Genomic DNA, 24001 nt, shown 5'->3' with positions numbered 1-24001 from the left:
GTTCCCCCCAAATTTGGGGACATTTCAAAAGGATATCAGTAGTTGCCAATGGCCAAATGTGAGATATGAGGGAAAAAATAATGAAATGGTAGTTATAGATTATAACCCATAAAGTGCATAGCCATGAGTTCATACTGATATATATGTATATATAATATACATTTGAATATATATATTATATATATTTGAATAAATAAATACGGGGTGAGATGGACAACTATTCCATGCAGTAAAATCCCATTTAATTAATGCAGAGGGAATGATAGCCAAAACTCTCCATTTGGCCAAGAACACAGTAATAATTTTTGCAGATAAAAATCATTAATGGCTGCTGAAATTAGTAGGTGAAAGCATGACAAGATCAGGATATTTGCATGGTTCCAAAGTATTTCCCCACATGGTATTTATTAATTACAAAGGGAAAAATAATAACTTTGCTGCGGAGAAAGCTGTCAGACATTCCTTTAATCTAGCAATCAAAGTTAACATCACCAGTAATAAGGCCTCTTGCACCTAATGATATGATGCAATGCAAAGGGCCCAACATTACTTCTGTGATATTTTTGGCAAAAACGTGTAACCACAATCCAATTATGAGAAAGCATCAAACAAACACAAATTGAGGAACATTTAAAAAAATGTCTAGCCATGCACTTCAAAAGTATCAAGGTCATGAAAGATAGAGAAACATTGAGAAACTGTCCCTGATTAGAGGAAATTAAGGAGAGTACATGCAGTGTGGGATCCTGGAATGGATCCTGAATCAAAAAAGGAAAATTAGGGGAATAGTTGGCGAAAATCAAATGTCTGAGGTTAATAACATTCCTTCATTGTTAATTTTCTGATTTAGAAAATTATGCCATGATTATGTAAGATGACATGGTTCCATGGAGGAGAGAAGAATGAGGGAGGAATGAGGAAGGATAAATGAGAACTCTGAGAGACCCCTCAATGGATTATTCTGAAACTTTTTAAAAGTCGATAATACAGCAAAATAAAAATGATTAAAAAATAAAATACTAGTCATTTACTTAAAACATCTAAATCCAACAACAACAAGATTTGCTCTCTTGTTAGTTGTTTTTCTTGGTTTCCAGTCAATTTGTTCTCGGTTAGCATGCCTCATGATTTTTTATGTAATGTCAATGTGGATGAAAAATTAAGGCTCTTAAAGATGTTATTTTCTTCCAATGAAGGTTAATTTCTCTTGCAGGCAAGTGTGGCACTAGTGGATCTCCTAGCTACTGTACAGAAAAGTGTCAGATATCAAATATTAAGCCCATCTTGTGAAGGGAGAACTGTAAGTACTCAACTCTGTTGTAGCACGAAAGTGGCTGCAAACAATATGTAAAATAATAGATGTGTGTTGGTATGATTTCTTAAAACTTCATTTACAAAACAGGCATAGTTTGTAGACCTCACTGTAGAGGATTTACAATGTCTTGTGTATTCTCATTTTGCCCTTACTTCTGGTGCATGGCCTTCTGGAATCCCAGGAAAATGATGGAAATGGTTACTATGCTCTTTAAGCTTATTGGGACTTGAACTCTAAACTTTGTCACCCCAGCTGTAGCTCTTTCTTCAGCCCGTTAATGAAAGATATGTTAATGCTTTCCACTTTGAGTTCCTCCAAGTTTGGCCTTGAAACAGCCTAGGGGTCAGGAGACAACTTGAGGGCGTGTGTGTGTAGGTTTGGGGCTCCCTCCTTTGACTTTCTCCTCTTCAGGGTTTTCTTCCCACTTATTTCAAGTCTGTCTGGCAGCCCCAAATTCCTGGCCTTTCTAGCACAATAAGATGCCCCCTTGAGAACTGGAAAGCACACTCAAAGGCAGACCAGGTAAATGTGGAGCTCACCTAGTACACTTCCTTTAAGAACTACATCCTAAGTGAAATGAGCCAGTCAGAGAAAGACAAATTCCATGTGATTTCATTTGTATGTAGAATCTAAGGAACAAAATAAAATAGAAACAGACTAATAGATATGGAAAACAGACCAACAACAGTCAGACAGCAAGGGTGTTGAGGGGCTGGGTGAAAAGAGTGAAGAGATTAAGCAAAAAGACCCTCATAGACACAGACAACAGTATGGTGAGTACGAGAGGGAAATGGAGGTTCTGGGGGAAAGTAAAGAGGGTGAAGGGGGGAATCCATAGTGACAGAAAGAGACATGGGTTTGCATAGTGAGAATATAACCCAATACACAGATGACGTATTATAGAATTGTACACTTCAAATCTATATAATTTTATTAACTAGTGTCATCCCAATACATTCAATAAAAGCTATAAGGAAGAACTATACATTCTACATTTTCTCACTGCTTTGGCCATTCTCTAATCCCCCAAAAACTGAGTGTTTTTATTGTGCTGTATTGTGTTGTGGCTTTTCCTTTTCTTTTAGTTTTGGTGATTTTAGTCCAACATTTATTATTTTTTATCTATGAAGAGTAAGCCTAAGATATGCTACTCCACCATGACCACCACTGGAATTCTTACTTAATTATTTTCCACAGTGTTATTTTGTGTTTTCAGTATACTATGTTTTTCATTGGATTGAGTTTTATTTTTAAATCTCCTTTGTTTTCCTCTGTTTCTTGGCAACTTGATCATTAGCTTTCTTTTGGCGGTGTGTGTGTAAAATGTGTGTGACTCCTCTGAAATTTTTATTTTTAACTTTAAAAAATATAAATTTAATATACGCATTTTCCCTCTGTTAGAGTCAAGGGTCAAAGGAAGGCAAGTTGACTCAAGAAGGGTTATTTACAAAGATGAGGGAGGTCAGAGTTTCACACAGGAGAGTGCAAAAACCTGGAATAACACTTTGTGTAGTTTCAAAATGAAGAACGGGGGAGAAGTCACGAGAGCCTGGAACAATTGTCTCCTATTTCTTGATTCCAGCAATGACCTTATTGGAAGATACAGTCAGTCCTAGGTGAATCAACAGGAAAAAGAGCAATTAGAATGTATTTATTTTACTTCCCTATCCTCCCTCCCTCTGATCTTCCGGCAACTGGCTGAACTTAATCAGAAACCCGAGGGCTCAGATCACCATGATGTAATGAGTTCAGCTCAGCCTTCCAGGACAGAGGGTAGGTTGAGAGGAGTAGTAACTGTATCAGGTGGGGCAAACAGAAGAGACAGCACAACTTCTCAGTACAATGGTGTCTCAGATGCTTTAATATCAACAATGACCTCCCTTTTGCCCCAGTGTTGATAGTGCAGTGGTTAGCATAGCTGCCTCCCAGTTACCTCTCTACTGGTCTCCAGTTTATTGTTTTTTATTATTTTATTTTAATTTTTATTTTATTCCTCCAAACTAGTCATTACTATTATAATAGTTATTATAACATATATTTGCTGTCTATTCAGGTTTACCCATGTTTATTATTTTTATTATACTAGTATTATTTCTTGTATGACATACCTTGCTAAGTTTACATCCCACCTCTTTGAATTAGATGGCCGAGCAGTCTTTTCAGCAAATGTCTGGGTGCATTCCTCCCAGTGTTTGTATGAGAATATATTTTACTCTCGCTCTTAAGTGATTATTTAGCTGGGCATTCCAAGCTGACAGTTATTTTTCTCAGCTCAGTAAAGAAACAATTTAATTGTTATTTGGCTTCTATTGTTGTTGTCTCTGTAATTTACATTCCTTTGAGAATTATCTTTTTACTCTCATTGCATTTATAATTTTCTTTGTCACTTCTGTTAAAAATATTAATGAAATTTTTACTTACCCTACATAACTTGCTGTGCTTCTTAAATATGAGGATTCTTTGTTTTCCTTAATTCTTGAAAATCTTACTCACTATCACTGTTGTTCCACTTGTGGATCCTCTTCTTTCAAAGCCATTTCTATCTTGGTTGGTTTTACTCTGTATTTTAGAATGCCTGTTCCTACAAGCTGCCTTTCTCAATTCCTTGATTTATCTGTGTAATAATTTTATTACTGTTAATTATGATCTTTAAAACAATTTCTATTGATTTCTTGGGAATCTGAATTTGATTTCTTTAAATCTGTCAATTCATGTTCAAGAGGACTGATCCTCTGTGTATTTTGCAATTTAAAGTGGAGCTATGTATTCACTTATTTAATCCTCATAATACCTGGACGACTTGGCTGGGAGAGTGTCCATTTAGAGAGGTTTTGTGTTTCATGGGTTTTTTTTGTTGTTGTTGAACTATAATTGTCTCCATTTCCCCCACCACTCCACCCTGCCCCACCCATTCCCACCTCCCACCCTTCTTTCTAGCCTCTTTGGCTTTGTCCACAGTGGCTGTGCTTATTGTTTTGAAGTAAGAAAAGTTAAAAATCAGTTAGAAGACACTGGTTCCTGAAGCTAGACAGTGGGTGCTTGTAGGTCATTATACTATTCCCTCTACTCTTATGTATATTTAAAATTTTAAAATAATATTAAGGTAAAATAATTTAGCTAGTTTACTTCTTCCTTTAGTCATGGAGATTTAATTTTTCTCTTTGTTTCTCTCTCTCTAAGATGATAGATTGATGGATAGATAGATGACAGATACACAAAAACTACCTCTGTAACTCATTGTTATACATCATAATCAGTTACATTCTTAGGCTAATATACTGCATGGTAAGGAGAATTTTTTGTGCCTTTGTTCATTTGTTTGTTCATTCACTAAGTACTCATTAACTGAACCATGCTAAGTGTGAACAGTACCAACACAGTCCCTACTCTTGTAAAGCTTATCTAGTAAGACTATTAAATTATCATTATTAAAGTTTCTATACCAAGAATGGAGGAAGGAACCTGTACTGTGAGGCAGAAAGTCAAGGAAGTGAAGTTATCTATCAAAAGGGACTATTAATTGAAATACTATTTTGCTTCAACTATTGTGTGAGGTGCTCTCACTAATATGTATTATTTAGATGTATTAATGTCTTGCTGGAATTAATAAATAAAATTAATTCAAGCAATAAGGTAAAGTAGTTAATTAAGAGAAAACATCCATATGGATATTATTCCCAATTGCCACAGTATAATAGGCACTCTGCTATGTAGTTTCTATTATCATGTCCAGTCCTCAAAAGACAGCACAAAGTAGCTGTTTTTAAAATAAGAGAAGTGAGAGAAGTAACTGCCCAAGTTTATGGAGTTATTAAGTGGATGAGCGAGGATGTGAATCCCGGTCTGTGAGCCTCTAAATCATGTTCTTTCCACTACATCACATTGCCTCCCAAGTAGACAAGTGCCTTCTCCAGGGAAATACGGAATCCTTAACTGCCCAGATATTTTAATGTTGCAAATAAAAAGCCTGCTTGATGTAGATGCTGGGAAGCATTTAATTCACTAAAATCATGTCTTTATTTTTCTCGAGAAAAGTTTTTTTTTATCACTTGCCTTAATCCCATCTGAAGGAACTTTTGGAAATGTCATACTGGAGTGTCAACATCATAGCTAAATGTTAGGCTCTAAATTTTATGATGTAAATATTTACAAGAGTGCGCCAGATCGCCAGAGCAACCATCCAGTTCTTGTCCTGGTTTTGGAACCTTCGACTCTGAGGACAGAGGAGGAAAGTAGAACAAACTTCCCACATCTGATGACAGCACACCATGGCTCCGATGTTTTTGCCCCTTTTATTTTCTGTGGGTTTCCTTTCTTGACCAGAATAGAGCTGGTAATGACACTGTGATATGAACACCAGCCTCTCAGAACCTGCATCTGTAATTTACAACTTTCTTCTTGTCAGATGACCAGTTTGGACCTGGGCATGCTTGAATCCCTCACTGACCACCTTTGGGGACTAAGGAATAGCCCATCAGTTTTTCCCCAGCAGAAAAAAATGAGAAAAATAATCACATACTTGAATGAAAAATGAAAACCTCTAACAGTTTAGATCTTTCTCCAAGCGAGAGGATGTATTTCTGGAAAGGAAATAATCTGCCAGATATTTTTTTCCCAGAAAGTCTCACTTCATTATCCCTGTAAAAGAGTTTAAATTGCTAAATTACCTCCTTCTGTGGTGTGTGTTTAATTCTGTCAGTAATGTTATATAAAAATGCTCATGTCCAAAAGTTGGAATTTATTAAAATGTAGTTGAAAACAATGCAAACCCTAGCCAGTTACCAAAAATAGAGATTAAAAAAATTCTCGTTCTGACCTATCTCAACCCTATAATTTAAACCATTTCTAAAAATCTCAAAAAGATATAATTTCAATTAGAGCATATTCTAGTACAGTTTTCCTCAGTTTTTCTCTTCAGACACATATAATTTTGAAGAATAACAGAATTCTTTAGGCTGTCAAATAGAGAGCATTAGAAATATATGAAGAATTCACACAAGACTCCATACCAGGAATACAAACAATCCAATCAAAAAATGAGTAAAGTACCTGAACAGACACTGCTCCAGGGAGGACATACAGAGGACCCAGAGACATGTGAAAGGATGCTAGCATTACTAGCCATCAGAGAGATGCAAATTAAAACCACAATGAGATACCACTTCACACCAGTCAGAATGACCATCATAACCAGATCAACAAACAAGTGCTAGAGAGGTTGTGGAGAAAAGGGAACCCTAGTGCACTGTTAGTGGGAATGCAGACTGGTGCAGCCACTGTGGGAAACAGTATGGAATTACCTCAAAAATCTAAAAATGGAACTTCCTTTTGACCTGGCAATTCTACTGCTGGGATTACACCCTAAGAATCCTGAAACACCAATTTAGAAGAACCTATGCACCCCAATGTTCATAGCAGCACAATTTACAATAGCCAAGTGCTGGAAACAGTCTAAGTGCCCATCAGTAAATGAGGGATCAAAAAACTGTGGTACATTTACATAATGGAATACTATGCAGCAGAAAGAAAGAAGGAGCTCCTACCCTTCAGGACAGCATGGATAGACTTGGAGAGCATTATGCTGAGTGAAATAAGCCAGGTGGTAAAAGACAAATACCATATGATCTCACCTATAAGTGGAAGCTAATCAACAACAACAACAACAAAATACACGTGAGCAAAAAGAACAGAGAGTGAACAGAGCGAAGGAGATAGGGGGATAACAGTGGAAAGAAGGGGATGGATTAAGTCTAGGAACAAGCATGAAAGACCCTTTGACAAAGAGAACAGAGGGGATGTTTGAAAGTGGAAGGTGCAGGGTTGGTGGGGCAGGAGAGAGTAATGAGGGGGAAATGGGGACAACTATAATTAACAACAACAACAAAAGTAATTTTAAAAAAGAAAATATGAAGATTTTCAATAGTTTTGATGAATATATATATATATATATATATATATATATATATATATATATATGATGTGGCAAAAGCAGAATTACAGTGGTATGTGAAACACAGTTTATTCTTGAATTGTTATTTATTATTATATTTTTTATACAAACAACTATAAAGCTATTTTGCTTCACCCTGCATATATGGATATATATTATCCCTCATTGGGGCTGCTTTAAAATTATTAACCTAAGATATATCTGTATTAGATAATGACTTTAAAACAGTTTCAACAAAGGGATTACATACTGATTTCATGCATTTCCAAAAACTTTCCTGTAAGCTTCTAGGATAGCTGAATAGCCTTCATGGAAAAAATGTTGCAGTAAAATCATTTTAAATTTGAGAATACATATATTTTATGATTTTGTTTCTCTTCCTCACATTTCAAGGGAAATTCTCTCTTGGTCTTGGAGATTCATTGAGGCATTTTTTAAAACATTCTATTAAGCTGATTAAGATACTTCACCACTGCAGGTGTTACCCTTATACAGTGAACTGTTAATAACATAATCATTCACACTTGTGAAGTGATTCAGCCTCTGGTTCAAAGCTCCCCGTTCTAGAGGGCCTGATAGGTGCTAGAGAATTATGCAGGGAAAAGAACAAGCAATATTACTAATGGTATACACCATGGTTGTCATGGAATGTTTGTTGTTTCCATCTCAATTTCGCTTTCTTTAAGTGCAGAAGCCCTTGTGAAGTGTCAGTGATGAAGCTGACGATAAAACGTTGGCACTTTCATTCCCCCTCCAGATCGCGTCGTGTTATTTTGAGCATTAATTAGCAAAGTCACGGGAATAGTCAGGGAGGTGGGGAGTGGCACGGACTTGAAACACACTTCAGGGCGAGACTCAAGGCAGCAGTTTACAACAGGAAGCAAAGAAGATTGTGTCTAATTAGAACTTCAGGGGTAATTTCAAAAGGCCTAGTGTAATTACCTGAGTGGGAAGTTAGCCAGATGGAAGGTAACACCTCTAGTCAGGAGAAAAATTTCTATTTATACTCCCAAACTCATTCAGCTAGAATTTCTAAGTGTCCATGAAGGAAAATAAAATCTCTACCTTTCAAAATGTTGTGTTAACTATATTTTAAGGTTCCATGAGCCATGATTTTTACTGGAAATTTACATCATTAAGCAACGAATGACCTGTTAATCTAATATTAAATTTAGCCCCATTTTGAGTTAAAGGTACAAACTCTGAAGTCTGTACCCTAAAGGGTTCTTGCCTTAAAACCTAAGGAAAAGTATCAAAGAAGTATTCATATTAGTCATGTTTTAACCTGTGTATATGTTAAAATGGTTTTCAAATTCATATTTTTTTCTAAACAAACTTTAAAAACTTAGATGGTAGAAAACTAAGATTTGGTGGATTTAATTTAAAAATTACCAATATGTTCATTTCTATTATTTCATGACAAAAGTAAAATAGTATGCCTGAAAAGAGAATTAATGTGTGATAAATGATTAATTTCAATTTTGAATAGCTTTGTGGTCAAGGTAATGTAAACACATTTTTTATGTGTGATAGATGCACTTGTAGCATCTTTCATGCATGTGGTTACAAGAAAGAAAACTTGCTTTGACATGGAATAAAACAATGCTGAGAAGCAATAAAATCTTAATTTTTATATTGAGCTTGTAAAGTGTATTTCAATTAATCTAGGCAGTTTGTTTCATATATTGAGACTAAGAACAGCAAATAATTGACATTTGAATATGCTGTGCAATGAGACATTTGCTTTGTCTACTAGGTCATGTTTTACAACGTAAACTACTATTGTCTGCTGGCCACTGGAAAGTCTCCCCTGATCAGCTATGTTAAACGGAAATGCCCTGGAGAATGGAGCAGGACAAGGAGACCTACAGCCCAATAACACCCCCTGAGCAGTAGCAGGCACTTGGGCATTGCAGTACAGACTAGTGTCACGGTTAGATAATTAGAGAAGAGTGATAAGGGAAGCTAGATTAGTTATGGTAAGAAAATGTCATGAAACAACATGCTGTAAGAAAGGAGAAAATCAGAGGTGTGCTTTCTCCTTTCATGTGTTTGGATTTAAAATTCACAGTTTCCCTGGCTGGTATAGTTTAGTTGGTTGGAGCATTGTCCCACACACCAAAAGTCTGAGGGTTTGATTCCTAGTCAGGGAATGTAGCTAGGCTGCAGGTTTGATTCCCAATAGGGGTGTGAATCAGAGGCAACCAATCAACACTTCTGTCTCACATTGCTGTTTTTCTTCCTTTCTCTCCCTTCCTCTCTCTACAAAATTAATGAACATATTAAAAATGTTTTGATAAATAAGTACATACATAAAATTCAGAAAGTTTACATTTTCAGGCTGGACCTTTGTCTTCAGAACTTTCTCCTGGCTGCCCATCTCCTTCTCTGCCCATCTCCCCACTGCCCGAAGAGAGATAGAAAGGACCAAAGTTTGCAGAGTTCTCTTCAGTGCACCAGCTACAGCCTGGAGTCTAAGTCACCTGAGTAGGAAAAAAAGTCGATTTCTGAGTTCCAGTGTGATTCGCAGTTCCCTGTGCTCCTGCTTAGTAGTCCACACTTTCACCGAACTTCTAGGAAGCTACAGCCTTGACTTATTAGTTGTCATACAAAAGAGCACATGGTAGACAAGGATAGAAAGGATTACAAGAAGAAATGATCAAAACATAGGTTAGTTGTCACTTCAGGGTTTCTTAAAACCAGCTCTTGCATCCAGTCAGGCACAATTCAAATTTCTATTACTCTGACATGGGCTTAGGATGAATGAGAATAAGAAAGTGAACATTCTCTTTTTCTGTATATTAAGTCTCTTCTTTAAACTGAGACTTTGGGCTTATAATTTCTGACTCTATCCTTTCTCTTAATTATTTTTAAAGCTTGTATTGATTGACCTTTGAGTATGTAATAGCATTTCATTAAAATCAGAGTATCTAGGAAAGATCAGAAGCATTTACTGGAAATCTAATTTGGTTAAAAGCAAAGCATCTGGCAAGTTCCTAGCTTCCTTTGCTTAAGATTTTTGGACCAAAAAGCTAAATAAAATAGAATTACCTGAATGTTTAGATCTTATTTTTGGTGGATTGGAATAACATGCCATATGAACTGTATGTACCCTTGATAATCGGGGGATGGGAGCGGGACTAAGCATATGAAATGGGCATGTTAGATATTAGGAGAATAGGAATGAAAAAGTCAGAACTAACCAAACACACAAAAAGGGCTACCTCCGTGCCTAAAAATATTTCAAAAATAAAATTGGTAGATAATATTAAAAATATGTCCAAAATTTAAATCCTAACCATTTTTTTCCACACCTGATCACAATAAAAAGGGAATAGAAGAATATAAAGCAGGACAGTTTCTCTGATAATTTCAGAATAGAAGTGTGTACAAAGGGAGACCAGGAAGGCTTCCAACAAGGAAGAGCTTAGAAATGGTAAAAACCTTTAAGAAAGTGTCAGATTGACTACATTCTGGGATATGCTAAAGCACTGGGAAATTAGTGTGCAAAAACAGAATAATTCTGTTAAAGCTATAAAATTATTTTCAGAATTGGAACACTTTTTTAGGACAAAGGTATTTTGAGTCATAGAGATACAGTACAATCACTTTTTAAAAAAAGATGAAACTGAGGCCCAGCAGACACAGGCATAACCCAGAGCACAGAGCTGGTAAGTGGAAGAGCTCAGACAATATTCCAGTTCTTCTTCATTTGTGTCCAGTCCTCACTACTGAAATAACGGACATCTCACAGGTGACCTGTACTAGTAAGGTACTACTCTTTGGGCTAAACTCCATGTAAACAAGTACTGGATGAGGCAAGCCTGGCTAAAGTGCAGCATGTTTGAAAATAACTTACCATATTTTCAGACCATAAGACGCACCTAGGTTTTAGAGGAGGAAAACATCTTTGAAGCAAAAAATGTGGTAAAACATTCAATGACATAAATAACATAATATTGCACTAATGTAAATGTAAAGCTACATTCGGACTATAAGACACACCCCCACTTTCCTTCCAAATTTGGGGGGGTGTGTGTCTTATAGTCCAAAAAATATGGTAGTTTTTTGAGCAGACTTATTATTCTATTTCATATTCAACTTACTACCATGTAAATAATCTTTGACTATACTTGTACCTTGGCTAGACAACCTCAAAAACACTGTGTTCAATTATGGGTTCCATTTAAACAGCAAAGAGAGGCTATAAACCTCATTCAGAAGAGTGATGAGAATTAAGATTTGAAACTAGGTCACCTGGGCAAGCTCTAAAGCATGAGCTGTGCATGCAAACACTTACAGTTTGGGGCTACTAATATAAAAAAAAAAACCCTGAATCAAACAGTGGCAGAGAAGTATTTCTCTGCTACCAGGGGAAAAATGAAACAAAACAGCACAAGCCTAATGATAAGTAAAAACTGGCAGTCTGCCTCAGGATAGGTAAAACACAATAGAGAATGATTTTGTGACGCACTAGAAAACTAAGGCTAATTCTAAGGAAGACAACCACCACTCACCTTTAGGAATTATTGCAGTGTAGGAATACTCACCCAGTGCTATCAGATTCCTCATTTTTTTCCAGTGAAAGATGAAATGTGGGTATTTATGAAAAATCACCCAATTTCCATGTATCAACTCAATTAATGAAAGCAACCCTGCAACAAAAATCACTGTGTGGAATGGACAAACTGTCTCCAAATTTGATCAAGACCACAGGCCAATGATTTGCTACATCTGAAGTAAATGACCTAGGATGTTTATTCTGATCAAGAATAAAATTCTAGTGGTAAGTTCCTTTTTTAAAGGATATTAGATAAAAGAGGGAATCATTTATTCCGTCTAGATCAGGGATGTCCAACGTTTTGGCATCTCTGAGCCACAGTAGGAGAAGAATTGCTTTGGGACACACATTAAATAGATTGAAACACATAATCACAACAAAATCTCATAATGTTTTAAGTACATTTACGATTTTGTGTTGGCCCATACTCACAGCTGTCCTGAGCTGCATGTGGCTTATGGAATAGAATCTAGAGGCAGAATGAAGACGAAGACTAACATTTAAGGGAGGTAGCATCTCTGCAAGAACCTTTTTCTTTTGAGTCTAGTGTACATACAATGTAATACTAGTTTCAGTTATGTGTAGTGATTCAACATTTATATACCTCACAGAGTGATCACCACAATAAGTCTAGTAACTATCCTTTACTGTACAGAGTTATAATATTGATTATGCTCTTTGTGTTGTATATTACATCCTCATTACATTTATTTTATAACTGGGACTTTGTACTTCTTAGTTCCCTTTACCCTTTTCACCATCCCCCTCACATCCCTCCCCTCTGGCAACCATCAGTGTGTTCTCTGTATCTGTGAGTCTGTTTATGTTTTGTGTAATTATTTGGTATTTTTAGATTCCTCGTGTAAATGAAATCATAAGGTATTAGTTTTTGTCTGATTTATTTCACTTACCATAATACCCTCTAGATCCATTCATGTTCTCACAAAGGCAAGATTGTATTCATGTTACATCTGAGTAGTATTCCATTGTATATCGATACCACATCGTCTTTGCCCATTTATCTGTTGATGAGCACCTTGCTTGTTTCTGTATCCTGGCTATTGAAAGTAATGCTGCAATGAACATGAGGGTGCATGTGTCTTTTCAAATTAGTGCGCTTTTTTCCTTCAGACAAATACCCAGAAGTAGAATTGTTAAGTTGTATGGTAGTTCAATTTTTAATTTCTCGAGGAACGTCCATATTGTTTTGTGCGGTGCCTGCACCAGTTTACAATCCCACCAACAGTTCACAGGGGTTCTCTTTTCTCCACATCCTTGCCAACACCTGTTGTTTGTTGACTTTTTGATGATAGCCATCCTGACAGGTATGAAGTACTATCTCATTGTAGTTTTGATTTGCATTTCCCTGATGTAGAGTGATGCTCTGCATATTTTCATGTCTGTCAACCATCTGTATGTCTTCTTTGGAGAAATGTCTACTGAGGTCCTCTGCCCACTTTTTAATCAGATTCTTAGCTTTTTTTGATGTTGAGTTGTGAGTCTTTATGTATTTTGGATAATATTCCCTTAGCAAATATATCATTTGGACATTTCTCCTCCCATACACTAGGTTGTCTTTTCATTTTGTTGATGGTTTCCTCCAATGTACAAATCTTTTTATATTATTGCAGTCCCATTTTTTTTATTCTTGCTTTTGTTGCCACTGCTAGGAGAGACATGTCTAAAAATATTGCTAAGACTGATGTAAAAAAGTTATGTTTTCTTAGGAATTTAATGGTTTTAGAGCTTTCATTTAAAACTTTAATCAATTCTGAGGGGGTGTTTTGTATACCTTGTAAGAAAATGATCCAGTTTTATTTTATTACATGTATCTGGTCAGTTTTCCTGGCACCGTGTATTAAACAAACTGTCCTTTCCCCCTTCTAAAGTTCCTTTTGAATTAGAATAATTGACCTTATAAGTATGCATGTATTTCTAAGCTCTCTGTTTTGTTTCATTGATCTATGTTTTTGTTTTTGTGCCAGTACTTTGAATACTATGGCTTTGTAATATAGTTTTAAATCAGGGAATATGATACCTCCAACTTTGTTCTTTTTCCTCAAGATTGCTTGGCTATTTTGGGTCTGTCATGGTTCCATATAAATTCTAGGATTATTTGGTGAAAAATGCCACTAGCATTTTGATAGGTATTGCAACGAATATGTTTTTTGCTTTGGGGAGTATGAACATTTAAATAGATTGTTCTTCTTATCTATGAGCACAGTATAGATAGTCTTCCATTTGTTTGTGAAATCTTTAATTTCTTTCCTCAGTGTTTTATAATTTTCAGAATATAGGTTTATACTTGTACTGGTGAAATTTATTCCTGAGTATTTTATTCTTTTTTATTTGATCGTAACAGGCGTTTTCTTAATTTCTCTTTTTAATAGTTTTTAATTGGTATATAAAATAAAACAGATTTCTGTATATTAATTTTGTACTATGCAGCTTTCCTGAATTCATTTATTAATTTTAATAGTTTTTTGGTGGAGTCGTTAGAATTTTCTATATATAGTGTCATGCCATCTGTGAATAGTGACAATTTCACTTCTTCCTTTCAAATTCGAATGCCTTTTATTTATTTTTCTTCTCTGGTTGCTGTTGCTAGGTCTTTCAATACAATGTAGAATAAAACTGCTGAGGGTTGGCATTCTTTCCTTGTTCCTGATCTTAGAGAAAATGCTTTGAGCTTTTTTACCATTGAGTATGATGTTACCTGTGAATTTGTCATGTGTGGACTTAATTATGTTGAGGTTTGTTTCCTCTATACTCGCTTTGTTAAAAAGTTTTTTATTCATAATTGCATGTTTATATTTGTCTCACGTTTTTTTCTGCATCTACTTCAATGATCATATAACTTTCATGCTTGGTTTTGTTAATGTGGTGTTTCACATGAATTAATTTGAGGATATTAAACCATCCTTGAATCCCTGGAATAAATCCTATTTGATGGTGATGTATGATTTTTTAAATGTATTGTTGAATCTTGTTTTGCAAATGTGTTTTTTTTTTAATTTTGCAATTACATCCACCAGGAATATTGGCCTGTAATTTTATTTTCGTTGTTGTTGTATCTGTCTGATTTTGGTATCAGGGTAATGCTGGCCTTATGAAATGAGTTTAGAAGGCTTTCTTCCTTTTCAAATTTTTGGAATAGTTTGAGAAAATACGTGTTAGTTCTTCTCTAATTGTTTGGTGTAATTCACCTGTGAAGCTATCTGGTCCTGGAATTTTGTTTGTTGGGAGTTTTCTGTCAGTATGGATCCACCTTCTAAGAAAAAACCCTTTAGGAGTTGTGTCTGAAGATGTTCCCCAAAGGCATTCCTTCCATGAACCATTTTTAGTGCTACCACAGACAGAAATCACATTTTGATTGTGATCAGAAATGATATATGAAACTACAGGAACATTGTCCTGTGCATATTCAAATCGTGATGCATGTTTGTAAATACATAGTGAACTTCAACCACTGAGTTTCAAGAAATGTATTATTTATCTGAAGAAGGTACAGAGAAGAAAAAGTAAAATAATCAAGGGAATGGTGCTACTCCTTTGTAAGAACTTATGTGTAAAAGATTAAGAATCTTGAGTCTGTAAATAGGATATGGAGGGGACATAACAAACAATCAACACTGAGTACACTAATGTGCAACCTGCATTTCTTAAGGGATCATGATGCTTGGCCTTTCCCTGACTTGTCTGTCCTTGTCCACTGGAACCCCTGGGACCTGGGTGCTCTCTAAGGACATTTCTGGACTTCATAATTCTGTGCATAACACTTGGAAAGCTCTGCCATAGATCACAGTCTTAGAATATAGAAACTCAGAGACAATCTATCCTAGTTCTCATTTTCTGATGAAATAACTAAGGCCCTGGAGAATTAAGCGATTTTTACCAGTTTCCCAGGTAGAGGCAATGAAACTAGAACTCGTAAGTTTAAGCTACACCATTGTTTTATGCCATATTTCCTCAGTCTTTAATCATAAGTGAGGGGTGCAGCGAAATGCAACCTTCCAATCATCACAGAAGTAGGAGGTCACTTCTTGAAGTCTTCTTGAGGTTAAGTGACAGAGGGAGAAAAAATAGTAAAAGCACTAACAACAATGAGAATATTATTCATACTAACCAGATCCCCACACCTGCCCACCCCCCAACAGTACACCTGTCACCATAGATCTATTTGAGAGCTAGATTCTTGTCCAACCTCATAATATCAGCTATAACAAAAGGAAATAATAACATCCCTGAGCTCAGGCAGATGTAAAAAGCATTGAACAGAAAGCATTGTAGTATTCATATTTCTGCTTAGTAGCAGATCAATTCACAGATTAGATTTTAGGCAGGAAATAACTCTTACTATTTAATAGTGTTTAAGAGCTCTTCCTTTTAACATTGCCTGTGACTAAAATCTCTGACCCCGCAGTAGAAAATACGTGGTCCAGGAAGAAGGCAGATATAGAAACTGAACTTTGAAAAAGGAACAAACAATCACACAGATGTTTTCATTAGCAAATTTAGCAGCTGAACAGTTTTTGTCAAAGGAAGTTGGATGTAGGAAAAATTACTTCATTCATTAATTCTCTCATCAAATATTTATTGAGCTGCTACTATGTGCCAGACACTATGGGCATGTTAGTAGATAAAACAGATATAGTTTCTGACCGCATGAATTTGGCATTCTTATTGGGAGGGGGAAAGAAACAATATCCAAATTTTAAAAAATTATGAAGTCAAATAATAATTGTTAGAAAAAATTACGTAAAGAAAGAGGGAGACAGGCAGTATGCTGTTCAGTGGTGATATGTGCAAAGAATGTAAATAAAATAATAGTCAATGAACAAAAAATGGAGGAAGAATTTATAGAAAGAGAAAACAGTAAGTACAAGGGTGTATTCTAGCAACAACAAGAAGATTAGGGATATGAACACAGGAGAGGGTGCCAACTAATCAAAACCGTTAAAGGTAAGAAATATACACTTGTATTTTTAGAAAATGTATAAATAAAAACCTGAAGTTAGTGATTATAGCCTTAGAACATGAAATTGTACTTTAGAGCCGATTATGGAAAGTGAGTTTTATGGAGAAAGATAAGTCATGACCAAATGAAAACTAATTATTTCTATTTTTACTTGTAAATTATTAATATTTTTATGTGTCATAACTATAAGTTGACATCATATCCATACACATGTATAATACAGATGGATATAATTTTAACATAGAATGTGAGTATAATCATTTCTCTACAAATTCTTGCTTTATCTTCAGAAAATTCAGAATAAAGAATTTCTTTGGGTATTTTTGTTTAGATATACCTAAACTACCATGGTCATGATTCCACTGTCCACTTTCACACACCACTGGAGTGTAGATTGACATAAATATTCTGGCAAACTCTCAGGCTTTAGTGTATAAAGAGCCTGGAAAAATCTATGCCATTATACACAATAATTCCACTTCTAGGAATCCATCCTAAGGAAATAAACAAATACAGACCAAGATTTATGTGTAGCGATATTCACAATAGCTCTATTTATAATAGTGAAAAATTAGAAACAGCATGAAGATTGAACAACAGAAATTAACTATATGTATCCGTATGATGAAATATTTTGTAACCATTGTCAACTGTAATTTTAAATAAGAGTGGAGACTTCTAATGAGCTGAAATAAAGTGGAAAACAATGGAAAAGTCATATGTACAAAATATACAAAGCTGTGTCTGTACATATCATGAAGAAAACAAAATGAAAGGATATACACCAAATAGCTGAGCGACAGGGGATGGATGATTTTTGTTTTCATTTTCCTTCCCCCTGCCAAACTTTCCACGTCCATATGAAATGACTTTCTATGTCATTTTTATATATGGAAAAAAGTTTCAAAAAAGAATGTGAAGCTTTGGCTGTCCTTAGGCAGCTCCCCTTTGATGGGGGGAAATAGACTATTTCTTTTAAGTATTCTAGTTTTGTATACAATATACTGTCCTGCTCCATTTGCCTAGCTGATGTCTGGGTCCGGGGGTTGTACTTGCCTGAAGGGTAAGAACTTAGATTTTAAAAAGTACTTTGTTCCCAGACAGATTTTTCCAGTTTGTCCCATTGTGTTTCTAGGAGATGTTCTTCGAAACAAATATTTCCTTGGTAAAATAAATTTGGGAAATGCTATGCAGCACCCCTCTTCTTAAAAGCCATGGTATGTATTAAGATGTTACAAAGTTTCCAAGATGTACTGTAATGTAGAGAACGGACTGATTTGTTTACCCAACATATACTTGATGAGAAAAGGCTTCTTTTGTTTGTTTTTTTTACATACTTTCTTTTAACATTTCCCAAAACTGGTGTTCCTTGGAAAACGTCTCATGAACCAAAGGATTAGATAATTTGAGATGGGTAAATGGGTAAAGGTCTGTTTTAGAAAATGGAATACTTGGGGGAAATGCTTTCTGAGTTGTTAAGACAAAAGCCTTCCAAGCCGATCATAAAAAGTACAACCAAGACTTAACTCAGTGTTTCCATTGTACTTCTATCAGAAACCTAATTCTCAGCAGGATCAAATCACAGTGCCTGTTTACTCCCTGACCTGACACGCAGGCTGAGAATGATTCCGTTTGTTTTAGTGAATTTGATTGCTCTGTGTCTTGAAGGAAGGAATCTCAAAGTTGAGTTATGGCGCCACTTTTTCTGTGTGCCTGAATACAGTTCATAGAACTACATATTAAAAATTTAACTTACATCCATAAAATGAGTGAATTGAAAAATATAAGTTATACTTATCCATTACCTTGAATAAACAGGAAGGACAAACAAACACCTCGTTTCATTTTTAGGTTATAAAGCTTTTATCATGAAAAAAACCCTGAAAGTGGTTTTCTGCTTCAACCCTTGGGTCTTCAGAAAGCTGAGCATTGTTAACCTCATTTTCAAGTAAAAAAGCTAGGAGGTTAAGGGGCATGTTCAGGGTCACACAGCTCTGCTTAGTCTTCGTCCGAGATTTCCTGGCTAATTGCTTTTGGAAAAGAAGAAAAGGTGGTGGCATCTGAGGCGACATGACTAGGAGAAGGGCCAGCCCTCGGTCCCCAGAGAATAGCTGGTTTTCAGTCACTCTGACCCTGTGTCTGCCTGTGGGAGTCAGCCACTAAAGATGCAGAATCCTGACCCAGTTCTGAGCATCCCCTTCTGCTCTGTTATCTTTGAAATTGGCATTTAAATAATGATTGGGTTTTTGAATTAAGATTTATTAGCCTGTTATAAATGAAACAAACAAACAAACAAACAAACAAGAAAGATTCAGCCTGCGTGTGAAGTTAGCCTCTATCTACACCTCCCCTTTGCATTTGGAACACCCTACTCTCCCTCCTTCCTGGGGTGGAGATGCTCAGGGGCAGGACACACAGCTCTCAGGGCTTCTCCTTTGGCAACTTAGTTTCTAAAGAGAGGTGTCCCTCCTGCCTTCCTCATCAGGACGCTTCAGTGATTTCTTCAGTGGGTCCTGGGGTGTCCGATCCGTGGCCTGTGGGCTACAGGATGGCTATGAATGCACCCAACACAGATAATAAAATAACTTTAGATAGATAGATAGATGATAGATAGATAGATAGATAGATAGATATACACATTATATATATATTGTGATCAATATATATATATATATATATATATATATATATATATATATATATATTGCTCAGCAATTTCCATTAGTGTTCGTGTATTTAATGTGTGGCCCAAGACAACTCTTCTTCTTCCACTGTGGCCCAGAGAGGCCAAAAAGTAGGTTGGACACCCCTGGTTATGAAAAGAAAGAAGAACTGGTGTTTTCACGCAGCTTCTGCCTTCAAACCTTGCAAAATCCTAATGGTAGGGAATTTAAAAGGCAGAATACTGCTTAAAGGTGGGTGAAAACTAATAGAGAGCATGTGCAGAATGAAATAACAATAACCATAAGCATTCTAGCTACCATTTACGGAGTGCTTTTGTCAGTCACCCCAGTAAATACTTTTTCACTGTCTTATATAACTGTACCTCATAAGCTCAATCTTATCCCAAATTTAAAAGAATAATAAGTGGCCAGCCCTCTCAGGCCAGACAGCTAGTGAAGTGGCAGTGTCAGAAGGAGAAGCCCACCTACTTCCTGCCCCATAAGCTGGCCCAACCAGTGTCTGCATCACTACCTCCTAGGACTTCAGAATGGGATTCTCTCCTCGAAAGGCAAGCTGGCAGCACGTTTGTATCCATAAGGCTGGTGAGCTCTTAAGTTGAAGACATCGGTGAAGTCAGATATCAAAGGTCTAGTTCATGTGTGGGCCCGTTGATTTCTCTCCTCTGGCTATGGATTGGGTCTCTAATCTTAGACACTGGCCACCATTTAAAATGTCCTGTTAAGAGACTAGATAGCAAAGCACTAGATGGCTTTGTGAAATGCATCAAAATCACACACACACACACACACACACACACACACACACACCCTAATGTGAAAGTACTGCTGTTGTTGGTCAGTGCCATCATCTTTGTGTGGGAAGGACAAGGTTACATAAAACTTCAAAGTTAGGTCCCTCAGTAAGGAACCCAGAGGGTTAAGCATGGAGCTCTGTTACTGACATGGCCTTAGTGGGGCAGTTGTTTTTGTGGCTATCCATCCACTTTTGGAAACTATGCCTACTGCGTTTTACCAAATGTGCCTGCAGGCACCAAGCATGCTGTGAGGAGATGCTGGCTTGTCCACTAATGGAAATGGGCTGATTTCTTAATTTTCTCTAACAAAAATGTAGGATGTGGGCTTTTTTTCTTTAGTCCCATGAGTAGGGCATACTAGTTTCAGCATAAGATTAGAGAGCTTAAAAATTCAATCTGAGGTATGTATAACCAGCTAGAGTCAGAAGGAGGCAGACAAGAAATACAAGGTTTGTATGGAGATAAAGCACATTGGTAATTGCCTGAAGATTAGACTGGTTTTCAAAATGAAAAAAAATGAAGTTTATCTGACATTGCATGAGCATATATGGATGACACTAATACTATAGAACATGACACTTTTGTATGTAATTTAAATTTTATATTTGATTTGTAAAAAATATGCGCAAATATAATGGAATCAAAGTAGCTTGACATTTTAAACATTTTGTGAGTTTTAGCTTTAAAATACTTCAGCTTAAAAATCACAGTTTGAAAAGTACTTAGTCAAAATAATTGTACTCCTTGAAGGAAGCTAGGGACGTATTAGAGCCAGCCTCTTTCCTTCTCCAGATTAATGCGTAATGTTGACTCACACTCAGCCATTGGCCAGTCACAGCCTCTAATGACATCCTCACAAACTGCTTTAATCTCGTGGTCCATGTGCTACAAAATTCAAGTACTGTACCAAAATTGATATTCCGTTTGAGGATCTCTTTTTTTAATTCAGAGAAAAAGGTTTCCATGAAAACGAAGAATGGAATTTGTGTGTGTTTGCAATGTTGAAAATAAAAAGGGAAAGGATGGAACACAGAAAACCCGGAGCACCATTAATCACACAACAAAGTTTTTTGCCAAGTGCATGAGAACCAAGTGCTTTCCTTTGCTAAAACTAAAGCACTTGGTCGGAGGCTATAATTTCATACCTTGTACGCCTCGCCCCCACCTTAACTTGTTTTTTTCCCTTTAACCAGCATTCCTGCACATCCGCCGCTTCAGCACCCACGAAGGCACCGAGTTCTGTAACCCTGGGTGAAAGCTGGCAGTCAGCCTTAGCTCGCTCCATCGAGCTTGTTTTTTCCACACTCTTAACACAGGGCTCGGAGATAGAGTGTCGAACCTCCCTTAATTTTGAATTTTCTGGCTTTTGTCACTTTCAACCTCAAGTTATTTAAATGTGACACCTTTACTTTGGGGTAAGGAGTAGAGGAAAGAATGTGATGTTATTTTTAACTGAGCTATCTTGCTAATGTTGGGGGACATCCCCGGAGCTGAAACCCATTCAAGTAATAATAGCTCAGCCTCTCATTCCCTGCAGACAGCTCTGCCGACTTGGTCTGGAAAAGCTCTTTAAAAGCCCATTCTCGGCCTGGCTCTTTTCTTTTGGTTTCTGTGGAATTTTTCTTAGTAACAATTTTTAGCTGAGGGGGTTGAGGACAATTGTAAACTAAGGCGTACTGAAAGGAGAGGCGAGGGTGGTGGGGGGGTGCTGCTTGCTGCGCTCATTAAAACAAAGGCTGCTTGTGTTAGCAATGTCCCTTCTTGGTGCAGAGAAGCAAACAGCACAAGGGCCTCTCGGAGCACTCAGGTCTTGAGTTTGCAAGGTCTTATATTTTAATTTTTTTTAAATTTGCTGATTTGAGAGAGAGACATACATCGACTTTTGTTGTTCCACTTATTTATTCATTCATGGGTTGCTTCTTGTATGTGCCCTGAAACACAAACCTGTTACCTTAGCGTATCTGGATGGTGCTCTAACCAACTGAGCTACCTGGCCAAGGCCAGGATTTATATTTTTAAACGTTATTGCAAGTAATGCCCCTTTGTTGATTATATTGGCCTTGCCAAGCTTGAGGACCTCCAAAGCTGCCAAACACTTACTTTGAAATCTCGTGTGCGAGTGGCCTTCCCAATGCGGTCGTTTCCAGAGAGGGCAGGGCAGCCTGTGATTACTGCCTTCCCGAGGTTCTAGTGAGTTGCTTGAACCATATTTCAAATGGATGCTGGTTCTGAGACTGAGCAAATCAATCTGGAATTTAGTGTCCCTTTGGTTCTTAGAAGGGAGATAGAATTGTTCTTGCCTCTTGGTAGAGCACAAGTTTGAAAATGGAACCCACCAGAGCAAGCTTCCTAACTCCATGTGTGGAAGCAGGAGAGTATGCTTCCCTACTAATTAAATCTAATCAAATTAAAGATCTACTTAAAAAAAACTAAACTTGTCAAATGAAAGGGAAATGCACAAACATGCCTGTACCTCGTCCCCTGAATTGTAAAAGCATCTAGTGGTACATGGCTCACGTGAACTCGACTTAAAGCGGGGCCATCTGTAACATAAGGCATTCCCTGTATGGTTTTAGGGGTTGTCCTCCTTCCTTGCCATTCATAACTATGATTATTTTATAAGTCCTTTTGAAGCTGGGTTTATTTGACTAACCTTTTAAATGTTGCTTTGTTTCTGACAATACAGGAAGTATAATGTCAAAGGAAAACCCTGTAAGAGGGTGGATGCAGGAGGCGGGCACATGATTTGAAATGTCTTAAGAAGACAGTAAACTGATTTGGGAGTTTCTCGATGTTTCCAGTGTGACTCTATAAAGCCGAGCACCAAATTTTGATTCCTGGGTTTTATGAGGTTGCAGAGGTACAAAACTAACTACTTGGCTAGGTGTTCTTTTTTTCTGATGAAAAACAAGGTGCAGCATCCGTTTTCAATTAAAAAAATAAAAATGTAAAGTCTCTCCCTCTGGGCCTGGTACAGAGCCAGGTGAGGGGATGGGGTGGGTGTGGCCACCGGGAAAGGCATAAGATGAAAATACACTCCTGCTTGAAATAACTTTATATTTCAGAGGGTCCCCCCATTCTAATAAAGAAAGTTGCACCATGCTATTATCTTATTTCAAATGTTGTCCTTTAAACATTCATTTACTTTGAAATTTCCCTAATTCCCAAGGACACTGGATTTGATTTCTATTTTCTCTGTACATCTCTGATTTCTGTTCAGCCCCGCAGGGGTAAATATTTGACATCCAGCCATTCCCAGGGGTGGCAGACCAATGTACTAAACACAGAGTCATTTCACTTCGAGAAGAGATGAAGTCAGGCTCCAGGGTATAAACAGCCGTCCATAAATAACCTCTCAGAAATAGCCTAAGGAACATGTCCTGCAAAGAAATCCTGGCTCAGTGCATTTTATTTGGTTTATTTTCCATAAAAGTTTTCTTTGTCTAGATTTTCACTGACATAAAAGCACTTTCAGCAAAACATACAGTTAAAACAAAACAAAACCAAGTCTTTTAAAAAAAAGTTCCACCTGAAAGGAAGTTAACTATTGCCCTTTGAAATGCCAGGATAAAATCTGCTTACCTGACATTCTCATGAATAAAGAGAAGAGGAAGAGGAGTGGGGGGAATTCCATGCCAAGTACTAATATTCACAGCCTCTGCTTCAAGCCGAGACTCTGTAGGCCACAGTGAAAAATATTTGCAGTATCTGACTCCAAG

This window comes from Artibeus jamaicensis, unplaced genomic scaffold, assembly GCF_021234435.1.
Source record: "Artibeus jamaicensis isolate MK-2021 breed Jamaican fruit bat unplaced genomic scaffold, CSHL_Jam_final scaffold_1964, whole genome shotgun sequence".
NCBI classification, from domain to species: Eukaryota; Metazoa; Chordata; class Mammalia; order Chiroptera; family Phyllostomidae; genus Artibeus; species Artibeus jamaicensis.
The sequence above is the reverse complement of the archived record's forward strand: the minus strand, read 5'-3'. Positions refer to the sequence as shown.